Here is a 21,617-nt window from a genome sequence, read left to right on the forward strand (position 1 = left end):
GAACGGAGTATTGTGTATTAGTGCTAGTGATACTGGTGCAACAAGACCTTTGCATGGTTTGGATGATTTGGTGTACCTTCTGTTCATTGTCTATCTGAGAAAGAAGCAGCTCAAGGTTAACCTATCCATTAGTGTTCTGTGGGATGGGAGAATCACTTCATGTTGGAAGTGTGATTGTTGAGAAGGAGAAATAATTGGTTATCGGATGACATGTTCTGAAGATATGGATGCTCTTTAAACTTTCCATATTAATGTAGTGCTCACACTGTTAGAATTTTGGTAGAAATCCTCTAGGCTCCGAGAGCTGCAGACCTCTTAGACCCCTTGTCGTCAGAGTTCATAGCTTCACGCTAACACTGGATTCTTTATTACTCCAGGACTTATACTGAAGTCTTTAAGATGCTGACACCTGTTTTGCTCTGTCCCTAACCCTTTTGCCTTAGACCAATTTAGTCTACAACTTTGCTGGGTGGCCACACGTTTATTTTTGCTGATTAGAAAGAATCTGAGTTCTTTTGAAGAATGCCAATTCTTATTGCTTAGTTTTTTCATAGCTGTGGCTGTAATTTCCATATACCTTAGATAGAAGAGATTGAACTTGTTTCAGCATCTGAGCTTGCTGATTCTGATTTTGTACCTTTCTAACCTGATTTTGATACGCACATAATTCGTAATAAATATACTAAACTTCTATATCAATTCCTGGTCCTCTTTGTGTAGCCAAATAGGCTTCACAGAATTGTGAGATTAAATTTGATGATAACTCTTTATTCCCAACACTCTGAAAAAGATGCAGAAGAGGACTGACCACTACTTCCATGTGTGCTCTTGCACGTCATGTATTTAAGTTATCTTTCACAATGGCATCCAAAGTTGCGGACCACACCCTATTTCATGACAATTTTTTTGTGGCTACTACTGCTTTGTGGCTTATGAGCTCTCTCAAAAGTTTGCATAGTAGAATACAAGCTTATCAAAGATCATTTCTTCTGTTCCACCAGTTAGTTTTCAGTGAATGTGATTGAAAGACTAGAATCCCTCCTCATTATGTACACACCTCTATAAAAGATGCACCAATAGGTGGTGTACCGGTTTTAGAGTATTTTCTGATTCTTATAATCCTGTTGCTTAAATCATTGCTTTGTGTGGCTGGGCTGACTGTTCCACACAAAGATGATGCATTCCTCTTTCAGAAGAAAGTATGTGTTGTTTCAGTTATAGAATGGCTCACAAACTTTAAAGACAAGTAGGGGTTTTACATAAATGTGAACAAAGGAAGCAAACATTGACATAAGGAGAGAATGCGCTGTCCAGCCAACTCTCAGCACACGTGCACTTGAAAGTTAATTTTAGGAAGCTCTCACCCTCACTGGAGAAGAGTTGGAAGGGGTTCTTGGGGCTCTACTTCTCAGGACTCTATGGGCTGGCTCGGGGGTTCTGTGCAGGCAATGTAAGCAGCAGGGCATTGCACTAGAGATTCAGCAGAGCATCAAATTTATTATCAGCCTCCATGTTCAAGAACCACTAAAGCAGTAACCATTCATGTCTGAGTCGATGTAGATCTTATAAGTACCGGAAGGAGATTACTATGTCCAACCTTTGGCATTTTGAAAGTTTTAAAATCAAGCCAGCCAAGTTTAGGAAGAGATTCCCTTATTAGGAGGGTGCTTGGTAAAGCGGGCCTTGTTATGTGATTAGTGTGCACTGTTTGGTCTGGATTTTATACGAAAGCAGACAAGTATATTTTCTTAATTGCTGCTAGATGGCTATCTACTGAACTCTTTCTCACTAGTTGGATTAGGAGCTGGTTCAGGATTGCTGACTTTGTTGGGATAGTTACACATACTTCTATACAGTGCTTTGCGTACAGGTCACAGTGTTTTGAAATTAGATCACTCTTTGTGAGTAGCCAATGCACATCTTTTATGGCCAGTGTAATGTCACCAGAATTAAGTTATCCAAACATTTCTTTGGAACCACTGATCTACACCTTTTGGAGTTGCAGATGAAATTCAGGTTAATTTATTTGAGAATACTAACCCTCATGTAAAAAGTCTGGACACTATCTTTCCTAGCAATGTCACTAGTTTCCTGTAATGTCTGAAACAGAAGTCAGAATGTTGCTTCTCTTGCTGAAACTGGAACCCCAGTTCAATTTCTGCCCCGTAAAGCACTTTGAAAAGCTACTTTGTTCTGTACTGTTCCTTGTGGGGTGGGACCAAGGTTGATTTCTGAATGGCAGGTCACTCTCTGTAATGACACAAATGAGCTAGGAACAGGTGAACTGAAATGTGGTACATAGCGATTACCAGAGACTCAAAATAAGGACTCCACTAATCTCTTTCAGCATTAAATGAGTAGTCCTGAGTAGGAGGAAAATGCCCAGATGTGGATTCTAATCCCACTGTGTCATAGGACTCAAAATGCATCTCATGCATTAGGCTTAATGAGGCAAAAACTGGTTGGGTTGTTTTGCTTTGTTTTCCTGTCCAGAGTGGACCTAGTCTGGTGGCTTAGTCTGGACCACACTTTGTCTTGTGGGCTAAGGATTATTTACATATGGTTGGTTTCAGTTTGGAATGGCACAAAATGTGCTGAAAACTATGGACTACACTAGAGATCAGTGGCACTATTTGAGGCTTACCCTCCAGTGTTCAGTGGGTGCACAAGTACAACACTCCAAACTGTATGCTGCGTTTATTCTGTAGAAGGTAATGCGGTCAGTGGTCCCACAGCACCAGTCCTACTTGGTGAAAGGCTTTTCGCCTCTGGAAGATGCACTATGCATCACAGTTCATATATTCATACATGTACAAAGTACATTTCCTATGAGTCCACTGAACCCTTGTTCGGAAATAGCAGCAGACATTTTGATGTAACCAGATATAAGTTTCTTTGTGATTCAAAGCATCATTTCTGCATTGCTGCAGCCAGGACTGTAATACCAGAACTTGTGGACATTGTGGTATTGTGAACTGATGTCAGCAAGCCACAATCAGCTCAGAATAGAATTGTGAAAGATTTGATAGCATGTAAAGGGGAGAGAGGAAGATGGCTAACAGGAGACTTGGATGGATGAGCTGTTTCTTCCTGGGTACCTTGAATAAATACTCTTATGCATACACAACCACGGCATCTGATCTTCGATTCAACACTGGCAATGAATGGGATTATTTTGGAAAGATTAGTTACAGCGCAACATTGTTACACAACCAGAGAAAAAAAACTGAAAAGAAATTGGAAAATCTACTCACACTGTTAATTAGTAGTAACAATCGTTTGTATTCCTGGTGAGTTCAACATTTTTTTATTACCCAACTATCAACTATCTTGGGCGAGAGATCTTTACTATCCGTATTTCAACAAAGCTCTTAAACCACAAAGCATTTACCCGCCTCTCTCTCATAACTTACAAAAGCATTTCAACAAAACACTGGAGTACAACGATACTATTATTACATTATTACGCTGCTCTTAATTGACTTTTGACAACTGTGCTGTTCATTATTTAACTCGTACGGTGCCTTGGACGATGTGATCTCGTCCAAGGCACCAGTTCCAGGGTGCCTTGGACGAGATCACCTCGTCCTGCACCCGGGAACTGGGGGGAGCGCTAGCGCTCATCCCACGGGCCCCCCACCCACACCCCCCAGTCGTAGATGGAAGGGGAAGCCCTTCCCCTTCCACCCCGACCCCCCCCTCGGCAATCCAATGACGTCAGCGTGCTCACATCGCGCAGACGCCATCAAATATTGCCGAGAGACGCGCTGGAAGCCATTTGCTTCCAGCGCGTCGAAGGAACAGGGCGTTGAGGTGACTCCTTCTCTCTTTAGGGGGTGGGGGTGAAACAGACACGGGGGAAAGGGTTTTTCCTTTCCCCCTGTGCCTGTTTTCAGTGGATTCCTGCTCCACGATCACGGGCGGGGCCTGCGATCGTGGAGCAGGAATCCCCGCTAGGCACCAGGGATTTCCTTTTTGTGCTAGTTTTGGTTGGCGAACCCTTGGGCAAGGGTTCCTCCCATTGGGGGGCATTATTTTCCTTTTTCGGCCCCTGGAGGGGGTGAAAAACCACTGGACACCAGGGATATAATGTTTTTGCATATATTTTGGGAGCGACCCCTTGGGCAAGGGTCGCTCCCATTGGGGGCACATTTTTTCAGTATTTCGGCCCCCCCCCCCGGGGGCAGATCGGCTGATTTTTCGGCCGATCTGCTCCCAGGGTGGGCCGAAATTCACTAGACACCAGGGAAATTATGTTGGGCATGCATTTTAGGGGCATGCATTTAAGGGTCGCTCCCATTGGGGGCTATTTTTTTTCTTATTTCGGCCCCCCTGGGGGCAGATCAGCCAATTTTTTGGCCGTTCTGCCCCCAGGGGGGCCGAAAACCACTAGACACCAGGGAAATTATTTTCTTTGTTTTAGGGCAGCGACCCCTTAGGCAAAGGTCGCTGCCCCGGGGGCAATCATTTTTTTATATGTTTTGCCCCCCCTGGGGCTAAATAGGCCATGTTTCTGATGGATACAACTACCTGTGGATTCCTCACCTTATGAATTCGTCCTTGCGCCAGCATCCAACGGAAAGTCTTCTTCCTAGCTGTCCACGTCGCCGAGGACGTCATAATGGCACGGCTCCGCGTGACTCCGTCTGACGTCAACGTGCCAATAAGAGGTCCTCGTCGGCATACTGACGTCAGTTTTCCTTTTTTCCGTGCCTTCGACGCCAATGGTTTTTCTTCCTGGCGCGTTGATTACTGTTGCATTTTTTTGGTGGTTACAATGTCGCCTCCAAAGAAGTCCGGTTTTAAGCCATCTAGAGAATGTGGGGGTCGGATGTCAGTGACCGATCCACATTCGGATTGCATTTGGTGCCTTAGTTCTGAACATGATGTTGAAGGATGCTCGTCGTGCCAGAGCATGAACCCTAAGGCTCTTAAAGAGCGTGAGGCGAAGCTTTTTTTGGCGAAAGCAAAGAAGAAGGGCCATAAAAGGGATTCCTCCCATGCTTCACCAAAGAAGCATAAGAAGCGGCGGCGTCATGATTCAAGGCGCCGTCATGACTCTCGGTGCCGGTCTGAGCGGAGCCGATCGAGGTCGAGACTAACCTGCTCACGGAGGTGTTGCATCCTTCTGTGTCCAGTGCTGATCCTTTGCTGCCCTTCAATGAGGCTTTAACTGAGCCTATATTGGATTTATGGAGGAAGCCAGTTACGACTCCTGCAGTGAACAGAGCAGTAGCGAGGAGGCATAGGGGCGCACCAGGAGATCCGATTTTCCTGTCACGTCATCCGACTCCTGAAAGTTTAGTAGTCCAGGCGTCTTGCTCCGCGAAGTCTGCTCCTGGAACATTCCCTGGAGTCCCAACTGATAGGGGGTCCAAGAGGATGGAGCAGTCTTCGAAGAAGATCTTTTCATCCTGTAGCATGGCACTCAAGGCTACTAATTCTACCTGTGTGCTGGGCAGGTATGTCCATGCCGTTATGGACTCAGCTAAAGAGATGGCCAAAGATCTGCCACAGGAGGTACAGAGGTCCTTTGGGTCTCTTTTTACGGATGCGCAGGCGGCTGCACAACAAATTATACAGTCTGGCCTGGACACGTCTGATTAGGTAGCCAGGGCCATGGGAACATCTGTGGCTACTAGGAGGCATGCCTGGTTAAGGACCTCTGGATTTTCATCGGACGTTCAATCCACCTTATTAGATCTGCCGTTTGATGGGGAAAAGCTGTTTGAAGAGAAGGCGGATTCTGCCCTTGAAAGGTTTAAGGACAGTCGGGCAACAGCTAAGTCTTTGGGCTTACAGACTGCTACTACTGCATCTTATAGACCTTTTCGCAGGTTCAGGGGATTTACACGTGGTTCTGCCTTTCGGAGGTCCCAATACTTGGCTCAGCAACCTGCCAATCCGCCCTATCGTGCCTTTAGAGGGCGGGGTAAGGGTAGAGCTAGAGGGCCAGTCCAGCAGCCTTCATCTTCATCCTCCTCCTCCGGTGGACAACAGCAGAAGCAGCCCTAGTTTTCTCCACTTTATCGTCCATACTTCTCCTGTAGGGGGAAGGTTGAGTTCTTTTCTCCGCAAGTGGGAGTCGATTACAACGGACTCGTGGGTGTTAGGAATTGTGGAAAAAGGTTATGCTCTCCCCTTTCAGGAGTACCCTCCTCCCTTTCCCCCCCGTCCCTCATTTTGTTCAGAAGACCATCTTCTGTTGTTGCAACAGGAGGTTATGACCATGTTGTCAAAGAGCACAATAGAGTTGGTGCAGTTGCAGGAAAGGGGTCAGGGATGTTATTCAAGATATTTCCTGATTACCAAAGCGGACGGTCGTCTAAGACCGATCCTAGACTTGAGGATTTTGAATTTCTTCCTCAAACAGGAAAAATTCTAAATGCTGACCCTAGCGCAGGTAATATTGACGTTGAACCAAGGAGACTGGATGGTGTCTGTCGACTTGCAGGATGCGTACTTTCATGTTCCAATAATCAAGTCGCACAGGAGGTATCTCCGGTTTGTGGTCGGGACGCAACACTACCAGCTTGCGGTCCTTCCGTTTGGACTTACTTCAGCACCTCGAGTTTTTACGAAGGTGATGGCAGTTGTTGCAGCACATCTCAGAAGGAGGGAAGTGGGCGTTTTTCGCTACCTGGATGATTGGTTGATCAAAGCCAAGACTCCAGAGCTTGTGTTGTCTCACCTGCGAATGACAACCCAGTTGTTGTTCGATCTGGGTTTTTCAGTAAATGTACCCAAATCTCACCTGGAGCCCTCTCAACGTCTCCTGTTCATAGGGGCAGTTCTGGACACAACATTGTTTCGGGCCTACCCCCCCGCCTCAGCGGGTTCGGGACATTCAGGCGCTGATTCCAATGTTTCAAATTGGAGTGGCAGTTCCTGTCCTCAAGGTCTTACGCCTGCTAGGTCTGTTTGCTTCTTGCATTCTGTTGGTCACTCACGCACGCTGGCATCTGAGGGCTCTTCAGTGGTGCCTCCGCAGGCAGTGGTTCCAGCACAAAGGAGATCTTGGGGATTCGATAAAGATCTCCAGGGACGCTGTAGCGGATCTTCATTGGTGGACGGTGGACGGCAACCTTTCCCAAGGGAAAACGTTTTCATTACCACCTCCTGTGGCCACAGTAATATCGGATGCTTCCACTCTAGGGTGGGGAGCTCATCTGGGGGACCTGGAGATCAAGGGTCATTGGTCTCCAGCGGAGCAGATGTTGCATATCAATCTGTTGGAGTTGCGGGCGATACGTTTGGCGCTCAAGGCCTTCCTCCCTTCCCTTCACGGTCAGTCGGTTCAGGTCCTGACGGACAACACTACCGCGATGTGGTATATAAACAAGCAGGGGGGAGTAGGGTCGTACCTTCTCTGCAGAGAGGCTCTGCGGCTCTGGTTCTGGGTTCAGGACCATCAGATTTGCTTAATAGCAAATCATTTGGCCGGCCCTCTGAATATACGTGCGGACAGTGTCAGTCGTCACTTCTCAGTAGATCACGAGTGGCGTCTCCATCCGGACCTGGTCCTCTACATCTTCGGGATGTGGGGTACGCCTCAGGTGGATCTATTCGCCACTCGGGAGAACGCACACTGTCCGCTGTTCTGCAGCCTTCAGTATCCGTTGCAAGGGGCGTTGGGGGACGCGTTTCAGATGTCCTGGAGCGGCCAGTTGCTTTACGCGTTTCCCCCCATACCCTTGATTCCTCGGGTTCTGAGGAAGGTTTGTCAAGACCGGGCCCAAGTCATCTTGGTGGCACTGGACTGGCCGAGAAGGGTATGGTATACAGACCTGCTTCAACTCTCTCAGTGCCCTCCGCTCCGTCTCCCGCTCAGCGCAGACCTCCTCTCACAGTCGCAGGGGAAGGTTCTACACCCCCACCTCCAGAGCCTGCACCTTCATGCCTGGAGATTGAACGGGGCAACCTGAGTTCTTTTTCTCTCCCACCGGATGTAGTGGATGTTATTCTATCGTCCAGGCGACACTCCACTAAATCCATTTATGCCGGTAGGTGGGCAAAATTTGTGGTTTGGTGTGGAGACAATCACAAAGATCCCTTAAAGGCCCACCTTTCAGATGTTCTTTTGTTTGCTCTTGATTTAGCAAAGAAAGGCTGTACGGTAGCTACAGTTAAAGGTTATTTGGCGCCTCTGTCGGCTTTTCTTTGCCTTCCGGACCAGCCTTCTTTATTTAAATCTCCGATTGTGAATAGGTTCATTAAGGGTTTAGTTAATAGGTTTCCTCCCACGCCCTTTCATATGCCTCAGTGGGACCTGAATCTGGTGCTGACATTTCTGATGGGTTCGCCTTTCGAGCCTATGCATTCATGTCCGTTGAGATATTTAGTCCTAAAAACTGTTTTCTTGATTGCGATTACTTCTGCTAGAATGGTTGGGGAACTTCAAGCCCTATCTGTTAAACCTCCATTTACCATGTTTTTCCCTGATAAAGTGGTGTTGAAAACCAGGGCGGCTTTTCTGCCAAAAGTTGTCACTCCTTTTCATATGGGTCAGGCTATTACCCTTCCCTCGTTCTACCCTCCTCCCCACCCATTTAAGGATGAAGAGAGGCTCCATAGGTTGGACCCTAAGAGGGCTCTGAGTGTCTACCTGGAGAGAACAAAAGACTTTCGTCTGGATGATCAGCTGTTCGTAGGGTATGTTGGACAGCGGAAGGGCAGAGCGGTCCAGAAACGAACGATCTCCAGGTGGGTCATCCTGTTTATAAAAGTTTGTTACTCTCTGGCGAAGAAAGTTCCCCCTGAAGGTATCATGGCCCATTCTACTAGGGCTACGTCCGCCTCTTCGGCCCTAGCGAGAGGAGTTCCATTAGTGGACATTTGTAAAGCGGCAACTTGGGCGTCCCTCCATACCTTCGTAAAACATTATTGTTTGGACTCTGAAGTGAGGAGGGACGGTCATTTTGCTCGCTCGGTATTACAGGATTTCTTGGTGTAATCAGGCGGGCACCCACCACCGAGTGCGGTACGGCTTTGGGACTCTATTCATAAGGTGAGGAATCCACAGGTAGTTGTATCCATCAGAAGAACAAGTTACTTACCTTCAGTAACGCTTTTTCTGGTGGATACACTAGCTACCTGTGGATTCCTAACAGTCCCTCCCGCCTCTCCGTTGCCTGCCTGATTTCACGGTTATCTTGTAAATGGTTTATATTTGTATATATATATATATATATATATATATATATATATATATATATATATATATATATATATATATTTATGTATTTGTGGATGTAATTTAATATTCGAATATTCTGATTTTTCATGTGAATATATGCGTTAATGGGAAGTGTTCTTGTGTATATGTATTTTTCTTTACGGGTTTTTATGGGTCGGTTCTCACCTGTTCGCCTCAAAGGCACGAAAAAAATGAGGTGAAACTGACGTCAGTACGCCGCCGAGGAACTCTTATTGGCACGTTGACGTCAGACGGAGTCACGCGGAGCCGTGCCATTATGACGTCCTCGTCGACGTGGACAGCTAGGAAGAAGACTTTCCGTCGGATGCTGGCGCAAGGACGAATTCATAAGGTGAGGAATCCACAGGTAGCTAGTGTATCCACCAGAAAAACCGTTACTGGAGGTAAGTAACTTGTTCTTTTGGCCGATCTGGCCCCGGGGGGGGTCGAAACCCACTAGGCGCCAGGGATTGTGAGGTGTGTGTGTGTTTTGTGTGTTTGGGGGCACCCCTTGGGCAAGGGTCGCCCCCCCAAAGGGGGGAAATTTCGTATTGGCCATCTCTGCCCCCTTTGGGGGCAGATGGGCCTATTTTTGTAGGCCCATCTGCCCCCAAGGAGGGCAGAAACCACCAATACGGCAGGGATTTTTTTTTTTTGATTCCCCTTTTTTTGTTTAGTGCTGGGGGTGCCCCCCGTTTGTCTCCTTTGGCAAGGGTCGCCCCCTAAAGTGGGCACAGAGCTGTTGGCCATTTCTGCCCTCCGTGGGGGCAGATCGGCCAATTTTTTTACACACATCTGCCCCCAAAGGGGGCAGAATCCACTTAGGCACCAGGGATCCTGTGTGTGTGTGTGTTTTGTGTGGGGGGGCGGCGGCACCTTTGGCAAGGGTCGCCCCCCCAAAGGGGCCACATTAGTGATGGCCATTTCTGCCCACATTGGAGGCAGATCAGCCTATTTTTTTTAGGCCCATCTGCCTCCTAGTGGGGCAGAAGCCACTTAGGCACCAGGGACAATTTCTGAGTTCTTGGTGGTGGGGTGTTTGTCAACTGACGAAGTATTTGTATTTGTGATTATAACAGTTTATTTCTTCTTTTTGTTCTAGTTCAAAGCTTTTGCTTCCTTTGCTGTGGATCCTTGCGGTTTCGGCAGTAGTTGTCCTGCGGTTTACATAGTTGCATGTTTTAGGTAAGTGAAAGCAATTTACTCCAAAGGTGTATTGTTGACATGCATGAATGACATGTTTGTAGGTGGTGTACTAAATGCAGTATTGTGTGTGAAATTGTCCTTAGATTTGAGCACAGTGATATTTGTGTTGTCATATGTCTAATTTTCTTTTTTCTTTTTAGTGGGATATCATTGGTGATTGCTGTGTCTGTGCAGAGTAGTTGCTGGTGAGTAGCTTTTTCAGGCAAGTGAGTGGTATAGTTGTTTAGTACATAACTCTTTGTGATAAAGTTACACTTTGTTTATTACTTATTTTAGTGCTAGTTGTTGTTGGCAATCCATTTGTTGTTAGTGAGGATCATGGCTAGCCGCAGAGTGACCGCTCAGCAGGTTGTTGGCATGCTCTTTGAGTCTTCTTCAGACCATGATTACGAGACTGACTCTGCATCTGAGGCAGAGGAGGAAGTGAGAGATTCTGGCAGTGAGTTTTCTGTCCAGGAGTATTCTTCTGATGAGGAAGCTACTCTCAGTGCAGATGAAGGGCCTGTTGTAGAGGAGGACATTGATGTGGCAAGAGTGCAGCAGCCTGGGGCTGAAGGGTTTCCCATTAGAAGACCTGACACCTGGATTGCCCCAAACATGGAGCAACCACAGTTACCTGCATTTACTGGTCTCCCAGGGTGTAGAGTCAATAAGGAAAACCTTTTGCCTGTCCATTTCCTTCACTTGTTTATGGACGATGTATTTTTGGAAGAGATTGTAGAGCAGACTAATTTGTATGCAGAGCAATATTTGAGGGACAACGCTGCCAGACTTAAGCCTCAGTCTAGAGCTGCTCAGTGGGTTCCCACATATCTGGAAGAGATGAAAACGTTTTTAGGTTTGACTTTTTTGATGGGGTTGATCAGGAAGCTGTCACAGGCTTCTTATTGGTCTACTAGTCCCTTGATGGCAGCGGCTATATTTCCTGCAACTATGGCACGTAATCGCTATTTGCTTCTTCTTCGTATGCTGCATTTTGTAGACAATGCTTTAGCCTTGCCACGAGATCACCCTGATTGTGACCGTCTTTTTAAGATTAGGCCTGTCCTTGATCATTTTGTGGATCGTTTTTCAGAGGTCTATGTTCCAGGCAAAGAGATAAGTGTGGACGAGTCTTTGGTCCTTTTCAAGGGGCGTTTAGTTTTTAAGCAGTACATTCCTAGTAAGAGGGCACGGTATGGGATTAAATTGTATATGCTGTCAGAAAGCAGTACAGGATATGTGTATAATTTCCGGGTCTACACTGGTAGGGATTCCAGTATTGACCCTCCTGGTTGTCCGGCCACTTTTGGAGTTAGCGAAAAAATTGTGTGGGAACTTGGTAGACGACTGTTTAACAAAGGTCACCATTTGTACGTAGATAATTTCTACACTGGAGTGCAGTTGTTCAAGGAGTTGTTTAGATTGGAAACTGTTGCTTGTGGCACAATCCGTTCTAACCGGAAAGGCTATCCAAGAGAGCTTGTCTGTAAAAAACTTGAGAGGGGGCAGTGCAGTGCCTTGCGGAATAATGAGCTGCTAGCTCTGAAATTTCCAGACAGGAGGGATGTGTACATGCTATTTACCATCCATGATGAGAGTACTTCCCCTGTGACTGTTTGGGGTCAGGTTGCGGAAGTGCGCAAACCTGCGTGCATTTTGGACTACAATAGGCACATGGGTGGTGTTGATAGAGTAGATCAGAGGTTGGAACCTTACACTGCTCTTCGTAAGTCTTACGTGTGGTATAAAAAGTTGGCCCTACATTTATTTCATTTGGCAACGTTTAATGCTTTTATTGTGTTCAAGGATTGTTCACCTGAGTCAAGGATGACATTTGTTAAATTTCAGGAGTCAGTGATAGAGAGCCTTATTGTGGTGGAACGGGCAACAGTTCCTATAGTAGAAGTGGTGGAGGAAGTGGCTAGATTGAAATATTGCCACTTTCCAGATCACATTCCTCCCACTCCCAAAAAAGACTTGCCCACAAAGAAATGTAGAGTATGTGCCCGGAGATCAATCCGGAGGGAGAGTCGGATGTACTGCCCCGAATGCCCTTCAAAGCCTGGGCTGTGTGTGCCCGGCTGTTTTAGAAGTTACCACACAAGGAAAAACTTTTGGGAAATACCGTGAGCGTAAACTGCCTATTTGATATTTTCATATGTTCAGTTTCACGGTTGGCATTACTGTCATGTATTTAGTTAGAGCTTTTGTGTTTGTAGTTTTGTACTTATTTTATAAGTAGTTAGTGGTTTCTTTGTTGTTTATAAACAAAATAAAAGTGATGGCGGTGTGCGTGGGGTGGCGCTTGGCTGGTGGTGTGTGTGGGGTGGCGCTTGGCTGGTGGTATGGGTGGGGTGGCGCTTGGCTGGCGGTGTGCTTGGGGTGGCGCTTGGCTGGCGGTATGGGTAGGGTGGCGCTTGGCTGGCGATGTGCGTGGGGTGGCGCTTGGCTGGCGGTGTGCTTGGGGTGGCGCTTTGCTGTCAGTGTGCTTGGGTGGCGCTTGGCTGGCGGTATGGGTGGGGTAGCGCTTGGCTGGTGGTATGGGTGGGGTGGCTCTTGGCTAGCGGTGCCAGCCAAACGCCAGTCCACACACTCATCAGCTGGTGTGATTGCTGTATCAGGCATGTGGGGGTATGAAAGTGATGGGCCCTTGACTGGCGCTGTCTGTCGATGGGAGTGTTGTAATGTGCTGGGCCCGTGGCTGGCGGCGTGAATGGTCTTGTGCATGTCATGTATGAAAGGTGTGTGAATGGACTGTAAAGTGGTTGGTGCCTTGCCGTGGCTTTATAGCTCACGAGCTGTGAGTCATTGGTTCAGTTTTTTGGCCTTTCGGTTATTTCCAGTGCATTTCACTTTTGTGAAATCTCTTGTTAATAAAATTTGATCTACTGAACCATCACTCACCCTTGTGCCAAATCCAACCAGTATGTGTGGTACAAATGACAAAACCTGCTCCGCTGTAATCAGGCGTCACAGCACACTTGAGACACGCTAGGTGTCTCAGGTGGGACACCGATGATGGAGCATGCCACCAACTTGGTTGGTGGGTGAGGGGTCTTTTTCACATAACCTAAGTGCGTTTCTTTACACAATTTTAGTGTTTGCCACATCACAGACGTATGTGGACACATCAAAATGATATATTACAAAACTACCTGTGTTTGGGGGGGAGGGGGCACCTATGTTTTTGGTCCGGGGTGCGGCCTTCATCTAGGGAAACCTACCAAACCCAGAAATTTTTTTAAACTAGACACCCCAAGGAGTCCAGGGAGGTGTGGCTTGCGTGGATCCCCCAACATTTTCTTACCCAGACTCCTCTGCAAACCTCAAAATTTGCTTAAAAAAACATATTTTCCTGACTTTCATTTGTACGATCACCGCTCCAGCACACAATTCCTACTCCCCAGCGTTCCCCTCAGACTCCCAAGTAAAATGACACCTCAAAGGATTCTGGATAACAGAACCTGGTCAGAGCCCCACAAGTCACCCCATCTTGGATTCCCCTAGGTCTCTAGTTTTCAAAAATGCACAGGTTTGGTAGTTTTCCCTAGGTGCCGGCTGAGCTAGAGGCCAAAATCTACAGGTAGGCACTTTGCAAAAAACACCTCTGTTTTCTGTCAAAAAATGGGATGTGTTCACGTTGTGTTTTGGGCATTTCCTGTTGCGGGCGCTAGGCCTACCCACACAAGTGAGGGATCATTTTTATCTGGAGACTTGGGGGAACGCTGGGTGGAAGGACATTTGTGGCTCCTCTCAGATTCCAGAACTTTCTGTCACCAAAATGTAAGGAAAATGTGTTTTTTTAACCAAATTTTGAGGTTTGCAAATGATTCTGGGTAACAGAACCTGGTCAGAGCCCCACAAGTCACCCCATCTTGGATTCCCCTAGGTCTCTAGTTTTAAAAAATGCACAGGTTTGGTAGGTTTCCCTAGGTGCCGGCTGAGCTAGAGGCCAAAATCTACAGGTAGGCACTTTGCAAAAAACACCTCTGTTTTCTGTCAACAAATGGAATGTGTCCACGTTGTGTTTTGGGGCATTTCCTGTTGCGGGCGCTAGGCGTACCCACACAAGTGAGGTATCATTTTTATCGGGAGACTTGGGGGAACGCTGGGTGGAAGGAAATTTGTGGCTCCTCTCAGATTCCAGAACTTTCTGTCACCGAAATGTGAGGAAAATGTGTTTTTTTAGCCAAATTTTGAGGTTTGCAAAGGATTCTGGGTAACAGAACGTGGTCAGAGCCCCACAAGTCACCCCATCTTGGATTCCCCTAGGTCTCTAGTTTTCAATAATGCACAGGTTTGGTAGGTTTCCCTAGGTGCCGGCTGAGCTAGAGGCCAAAATCTACAGGCAGGCACTTTGCAAAAAACACCTCTGTTTTCTGTCCAAAAATGGGATGTGTCCACGTTGTGTTTTGGGGCATTTCCTGTTGCTGGCACTAGGCCTACCCACACAAGTGAGGTATAATTTTTATCGGGAGACTTGGGGGAACGCTGGGTGCAAGGAAATTTGTGGCTCCTCTCAGATTCCAGAACTTTCTGTCACCGAAATGTGAGGAAAACGTGTTTTTTTAGCCAAATTTTGAGGTTTGCAAAGGATTCTGGGTAACAGAACCTGGTCAGAGCCCCACAAGTCACCCCATCTTAGATTCCCCTAGGTCTCTAGTTTTTAGAAATGCACAGGTTTGGTAGGTTTCCTTAGGTGCCGGCTGAGCTAGAGGCCAAAATCTACAGGTAGGGACTTTGCAAAAAACACCTCTGTTTTCTGTCAAAAAATGGGATGTGTCCACGTTGTGTTTTGGGGCATTTCCTGTCGCGGGCGCTAGGCCTACCCAGACAAGTGCGGTATCATTCTTATCGGGAGACTTGGGTACGCTGGGTGGAAGGAAATTTGTGGCTCCTCTCAGATTCCAGAACTTTCTGTCACCGAAATGTGAGGAAAATTAGTTTTTTAAGCCATATTTTGAGGTTTGCAAAGGATTCTGGGTAACAGAACCTGGTCAGAGCACCACAAGTCACCCCATCTTGGATTCCCCTAGATCTCTAGTTTTCAAAAATGCACAGGTTTGGTAGGTTTCCCTAGGTGCCGGCTGAGCTAGAGGCCAAAATCTACAGGTAGGCACTTTGCAAAAAACACATCTGTTTTCTGTCAAAAAATGGGATGTGTCCACGTTGTGTTTTGGGGCATTTCCTGTCGCGGGCGCTAGGCCTACCCACACAAGTGAGGTATCATTCTTATCGGGAGACTTGGGTACGCTGGGTGGAAGGAAATTTGTGGCTCCTCTCAGATTCCAGAACTTTCTGTCACCGAAATGTGAGGAAAATTAGTTTTTTAAGCCATATTTTGAGGTTTGCAAAGGATTCTGGGTAACAGAACCTGGTCAGAGCCCCACAAGTCACCCCATCTTGGATTCCCCTAGATCTCTAGTTTTCAAAAATGCACAGGTTTGGTAGGTTTCCCTAGGTGCCGGCTGAGCTAGAGGCCAAAATCTACAGGTAGGCACTTTGCAAAAAACACATCTGTTTTCTGTCAAAAAATGGGATGTGTCCACGTTGTGTTCTGGGGCATTTCCTGTCGCGGGCGCTAGGCCTACCCACACAAGTGAGGTATCATTTTTATTGGGAGACTTGGGGGAACATAGAATAGCAAAACAAGTGTTATTGCCCCTTGTCTTTCTCTAAATTTTTTCCTTCCAAATATAAGAGAGTGTGTAAAAAAGACGTCTATTTGAGAAATGCCCTGTAATTCACATGCTAGCATGGGCACCCCGGAATTCAGAGATGCGCAAATAACCACTGCTCCTCAACACCTTATCTTGTGCCCATTTTGGAAATACAAAGGTTTTCTTGATAGCTATTTTTCACTCTTTATATTTCAGCAAATGAATTGCTGTATACCCGGTATAGAATGAAAACCCACTGCCGGGTGCAGCTCATTTATTTGCTCTGGGTACCTAGGGTTCTTGATGAACCTACAAGCCCTATATATCCCGCAACCAGAAGAGTCCAGCAGACGTAACGTTATATTGCTTTAAAAAATCTGACATTGCAGGAAAAAGTTACAGAGTAAAACGTAGAGAAAAATTGCTGTTTTTTTCACCTCAATTTCAATATTTTTTTTTCAGTTGTTATTTTCTGTAGGAAACCCTTGTAGGATCTACACAAATTACCCCTTGCTGAATTCAGAATTGTGTCGACTTTTCAGAAATGTTTAGGTTTCTGGGATCCAGCCTTGGTTTCAAACCCATTTCTGTCACTGACTGGAAGGAGGCTGAAAGCACAAAAAATCGTAAAAATGGGGTATGTCCCAGTAAAATGCCAAAATTGTGTTGAAAAATTGGGTTTTCTAATTCAATTCTGCCCGTTCCTGAAAGCTGGGAAGCTGGTGATTTTAGCACCGCAAACCCTTTGTTGATGCCATTTTCAGGGAAAAAACCACAAGCCTTCTTCTGCAGCCCTTTTTTCCAATTTTTTTGAAAAAAAAAACGAAATGTTCACTGTTTTTTGGCTAATTTCTTGGTCTCCTTCAGTGGAACCCACAAAGTCTGGGTACCTCTAGAATCCCTACGATGTTGGAAAACAAGGATGCAAATTTGGCATGGGTACCTTATGTGGACAAAAAGTTATGAGGGCCTAAGCGAGAACTATACCAAATAGGCCAAAAAAGGCCTGGCACAAGAGGGGGAAAAGGCCTGGCAGCGAAGGGGTTAAACTCTTGCGCTGCTCACCATTTGTTGCTTTAAAACCTTGCGCTGCTCCCTGTCGTCCCAGAGCTTCCTCGAGACAGCTTTATTTGCACACAGAGTACAAGGCTCACGTGCTGATTCTAAGGATATCTAAACACGAAGTTCCAAATGCGGATACATTCAAGTGTGACGGAAGACAACATTGTTGCCGGGATACTGAACAGCTTTGGGTTTTTGTTACTGTGGAGACATCTTATCTCTAATAAGTCTGCTTACAGACGCTTATTTTTGGATACTGGCAGTTTCGTGTTGCCTAGCCATAGGGAAGTCTGGGCTTTCACTCTTCATCATAAAACAATATAGCGCATCGCTTATGCACGGAAATTTAAGTATATATATTTTTTATCTCTTGTTTTTGAACAAATACATTATTCTCTGGTGAAGAGCACATTGCTGATGTACAGAGCACTTAATACTTAGCATATATAATGAGTCTCTTTCTTTTTCCAAGAGGCACAATGCTGATGTGCACAGCATTTAAAAGAATTGCATCTCACTGATGAGCACAGCATACCTTATTGGTCTTACGCATCAATCTGTTTGTGAAAGGCACATCGCTGATGTGCACAGCATATACAGTGACATTTGTGAAAGGCACATTGCTGATGTGCACAGCATATACAATGACATACAATTATGGAAAAATTATTACTAATACATTGAGGAAGGGCACTGTAATGCTGCATCAACTATACTATGTAAGGATTCAATCATAGAAATGCACAACGACAGCTTTAAACCCAATGTTTACTGGATGCGCACGTACATAACATATATAATCTAGGCATAGTTGTATAAATTTTACAAAAATAATTGCAATCAGTCTTATAACATTATGCAGAATGTCACAGCACCTCTATTTTTTTGTCTAGCCCTGGAGACTCTCCCATTAAATGGGCTAAATGGAAAAGGGTTTTTGAACGCTATGCAAGGGTGTGTGGTACTTCATTGAGTGCTGAAAGGAGGACTGCATTGTTACTTCATTGTCTTGGTACAGAAAGGCAAGAAGTATTTGATCATCTTTCTGATGTGCCAAATAGTGAAGCGTGGATCTTAATGAGTATGAAACATGTATATGTAAATTAGACACACATTAGTTGCCCAAAGTAAGCACCATTTTGGAATGCTACTATTTTGGTAAGAGAGTACAGAAGGAAGGGGAATCTATAGAAAACTATGTAATGGAAATTAGATGACTAGCATTCTCCTGCAAGTTTGGACATAGTTGGATGAAAGAATAAGTGATCAATTCATGTAAGGTTGTCACATTGAAAAGGTACGAGAGGAATTATGACTCAGAGGTGAGCCTACTCTTGATGAAATATTAATGATTGCTAAAAAAATAGAACATTCTATGAAATGCGTAGAAGTGATGAAGAAAGACTTGTCAAATGAGGTGCATACTGTAGTCAGTGATGGTAAGAATGGAGAAACTGGTAGAGAGGGTACAAGGAGGAAAGAGAATAAAGATAATAGTAACATAAAAAACAAACCAAGCTGGAAAATAAATTTTTCAGGTGCCAATGGCAAAACATGTCCAGCTCTCAAAGCAGTGTGTACATATTGCAAGAAACTAGGGCATTTTGTAGAATGAGGAACATAAAACAAAAAGTACATGAAGTTGATGTAAGTGACAACAAAAGTCACACAACTTCTGATTTTGAATGTGGACAGATTATTTTACAAGTGGGGAGTAAGAATAAAATGGTCCTTTAGATTACATTGCAGTTGAAGGGAAAAGGACTAAAGTTCTATTCGACTCTGGGGCCAAGATCACTATTATATCTAACAAGTTCTATAGAGATAAATTAGAAGGAACTGTAACTTTACTCAAACCTGAAATTAGACCATGTGCTTATGGTGGAGATCTGATTGAATTACATGGCTATTTTATAGGTTTGATTGAATATGAAAATCGCTATACCTCTGGCAAGATATATGTCTCCAAGGAAGGTGATAGCATTATCAGTTAGTGGCATCAAAAGGATTTAGGGGTCATGCTAGATCCCAATAGGGAAAAATCCCACTGTATTAAGGAACATTATTTCTATCAACACAGTAGTACAAGAAACGTAAACAATTTTGCATAAGACAGACACAGGGTTACAAAGTGTTACAGAATGAATTTCCGCATGTATTCAGAAAGGGTTTGGGTTGTCTAAAAGGATACTATCACAAAATCAAACTAATCCCTGGTTCAGTCCCCTATTGCAGTAAGGGCTGAGGTTTTCCCATGAACATAAGAAAAGAGATGCAAACCACTTTTCTTGCACCCATTAGCGCACCCCTACCACCACCATGGTGTGCCGTAGTTATAATCCGTATTATAATGCGGCGCACCATGGTGGTAGTTAGGGTGACTAGCGTCATAGTTTGTGACGCTAGTCCAGCGCTTTGCAGGACGAGCATCACAAATTATGATGTTAATCTTGCAAAGCACCCAGAGGTCCATTGTAATCAATGGGAGTCTCTTTTTAACACCTACACTTAGCAGACTTTAAAAATGCAGATAAAAATGGTTTCTCATAGATTCCTGTGCACCAGTTTTACAGCCCCCCCAGTGCCAGAATGCACCCCTTGCATACATTATGCCTGGCGCAGGCATAATGTGGTACAAGGGGTTACAAAGTGGCACAATGCAAACATTCCACCACTTTGTAAATATGGCACATGGGAAATGCCACCTTAATGCCACATTTCATAAAAATAAATGTCACAAACATGGCACAAGGTGGTGCTAGGGGGCTCATAAATATGGCCCTTAAATACCAAAGGATAATTGGGGAGGTTGAAGGTACTGCATGACTATCCCCAGTAGTCGCTGCCAGAAACTCCAATGTAATTCAGATTATGTATTGATCTTAGACATTTAAATAAATGTGTTTTTGTAAACAGATATCCATTACCCAACATATTAACAATGATAGGAGAAGCAAAGGTCTTTAGTGCCATCGACCTTTGTGAGAAAGTAGCCTCTTTCTAGCCTTGTTACCCCCATTTTAGGCCTGTTTGTGAGTGTATGTCAGGGTGTTTTCACTGTCTCACTGGGATCCTGCCAGCCAGGGCCCAGTGCTCATAGTGAAAACCCTATGTTTTCAGTATGTTTGTTATGTGTCACTGGGACCCTGCTAGTCAGGACCCCAGTGCTCATAAGTTTGTGACCTATAGGTATGTGTTCCCTGTGTGATGCCTAACTGTCTCACTGAGGCTCTGCTAACCAGAACCTCAGTGGTTATGCTCTCTCATTTCTTTCAAATTGTCACTAACAGGCTAGTGACAAATTTTACCAATTTACATTGGCTTACTGGAACACCCTTATAATTCCCTAGTATATGGTACTGAGGTACCCAGGGTATTGGGGTTCCAGGAGATCCCTATGGGCTGCAGCATTTCTTTTGCCACCCATAGGGAGCTCTGACAATTCTTACACAGGACTGCCACTGCAGCCTGAGTGAAATAACGTCCACGTTATTTCACAGCCATTTTACACTGCACTTAAGTAACTTATAAGTCACCTATATGTCTAACCTTTACCTGGTAAAGGTTGGGTGCTAAGTTACTTAGTGTGAGGGCACCCTGGCACTAGCCAAGGTGCCCCCACATTGTTCAGGGCCAATTCCCCGGACTTTGTGAGTGCGGGGACACCATTAAACGCGTGCACTACATATAGGTCACTACCTATATGTAGCTTCACAATGGTAACTCCGAATATGGCCATGTAATATGTCTATGATCATGGAATTGCCCCCTCTATACCATCCTGGCATAGTTGGCACAATCCCATGATCCCAGTGGTCTGTAGCACAGACCCTGGTACTGCCAAACTGCCTTTCCCGGGGTTTCACTGCAGCTGCTGCTGCTGCCAACCCCTCAGACAGGCATCTGCCCTCCTGGGGTCCAGCCAGGCCTGGCCCAGGATGGCAGAACAAAGAACTTCCTACCCTCTCCCTTTGGAAAATGGTGTGAAGGCAGGGGAGGAGTAGCCTCCCCCAGCCTCTGGAAATGCTTTCTTGGGCACAGATGTGCCCAATTCTGCATAAGCCAGTCTACACCGGTTCAGGGGACCCCTTAGCCCTGCTCTGGCGCGAAACTGGACAAAGGAAAGGGGAGTGACCACTCCCCTGAGCTGTACCTCCCCTGGGAGGTGCCCAGAGCTCCTCCAGTGTGCTCCAGACCTCTGCCATCTTGGAAACAGAGGTGCTGCTGGCACACTGGACTGCTCTGAGTGGCCAGTGCCACCAGGTGACGTCAGAGACTCCTCCTGATAGGCTCCTTCAGGTGTTGCTAGCCTATCCTCTCTCCTAGGTAGCCAAACCCTCTTTTCTGGCTATTTAGGGTCTCTGTCTCTTGGGATTCCTTAGATAACGAATGCAAGAGCTCATCCGAGTTCCTCTGCATCTCTCTCTTCACCTTCTGCCAAGGAATCGACTGCTGACCGCGCTGGAAGCCTGCAAACCTGCAACATAGTAGCAAAGACGACTACTGCAACT

The sequence above is a fragment of the Pleurodeles waltl genome, chromosome 1_2, assembly GCF_031143425.1.
Source record: "Pleurodeles waltl isolate 20211129_DDA chromosome 1_2, aPleWal1.hap1.20221129, whole genome shotgun sequence".
Lineage (NCBI taxonomy): Eukaryota > Metazoa > Chordata > Amphibia > Caudata > Salamandridae > Pleurodeles > Pleurodeles waltl.